Raw genomic sequence first — 1,479 nt, 5'->3', positions numbered from 1 at the left:
GGATACATCGAGATTCAAATTGGTAGAGAAAGGATCATTATGTTCAATGTAGCCCTCTTCCAATATATATCACTGATTTCAAATTTGTACAGATCTATGGAGTCTTGCCATTTGCAGACTACCATTCTATCAAACCAATTTGAGCTTTTTATCCAATTATTTGCACTCTTATTTGTTTCAATTCAACAAATGTTTTGCATGTTTTAAATTGATAAAATGTCATTGTTTTAAACAAATCAAATTTTTCAAAATTTTTGTTTTAAACAAAAAGAACATTCACAAGATTGAAAGGATACTCAAGAATATCTCAGTGCTCTCCCGAGGGTGGCATGATTTCCAACAGGTAAGACATTGGTTCATATTCCTGGTTTGGTTGTATCTTCTTTCTTCAGATCTTTGTTGGGGTTGTTCCTCAAACAGAGTTGTTGTTGGGGTTTGTTCCCAGTACAGTCGCAAGCAGAGTGTTGTTGAAGACTTCGTTCTCCAGCAACAGTTTTCCCCCCAGCATGGGTGTTTCCTTATAGAAGTTTCGGTGGTTGATGGTTTGTCACCTTGGTGCCCTGTCACTTTCTCTAGCGGGTCGTATGCCCCAGACTTTATTTGTCTCCTCAGCGCAGTCATGAGTATAGCCATCGATTGATACTCCCCTCGGAGTCGCGATTAGAGCTGTTATTAACATCCCCACCAGAGTTGCAAGTGGAGTTGTTACCGCTTTTCCCCATGCAGTGTGCCAGCAGAACTGTCTGTTTCCTCAGCACGTTCGCTTTCTTGTTAAAGACTCGGTAAGTCAGTGGTTTGATACCCAGTACTTTACCTTTTCCCCGGCAAAGTCGTCTGTGGATTTGTTGCTATCTCTCCATCAGAGTTTTTCTCTTCAGCAGAGCAGGATTTATTTTCCTACTCAGTGATTGTTCGGGTTGACATCCCAGTAAATTTCAACCATCTTTTCCTCAGCATAGTCTGCAGATTGTTTGTCGTGGCAGTTTCGCCCGTTGAATACTCTTTCAATCCCCGATATGGTCGGATGATGACTTCAGCCTCCAGTGAACGGATTGATTTCCTGACTGTTTGTGATCCCCAGTAGAGTGGCTTATATTGCAGAATCTACTTGTTGTGATCAGTTTGCTTTGTATATTCCCCCCAAGTGGAGTGGTTCGTTGCAGAATATATTTGTTTGATCTGTCCTCCCTCAGTGGTTTATTTCCCAAGAGAGTAGCCGACAGTTTTCCCCAGTAGAGTTGCTTATGCAGTCAGATTCTATTTGGATGATATCATTCTCCCTCAGTGGGTTGTTCCCCAGCGGAGTTGTGTGGATTTGCTTCTACAGCAGTTTGTGCTTGTGCAACGCACTTTTTATTTCTCAGTCGACACTGGGATCCCCTACAGATATACTTTGGGATTTCTCTTGTTCCCTACAGATTCGTCTTGGTGGCTGTTTTGCCCGTTGTGACTTTCTGTACCCTCGATTGGGTTGTCTCC

The sequence above is a fragment of the Lathyrus oleraceus genome, chromosome 7 (assembly GCF_024323335.1).
Source record: "Lathyrus oleraceus cultivar Zhongwan6 chromosome 7, CAAS_Psat_ZW6_1.0, whole genome shotgun sequence".
NCBI lineage: Eukaryota > Viridiplantae > Streptophyta > Magnoliopsida > Fabales > Fabaceae > Lathyrus > Lathyrus oleraceus.
This window is presented reverse-complemented; position numbering follows the sequence as displayed.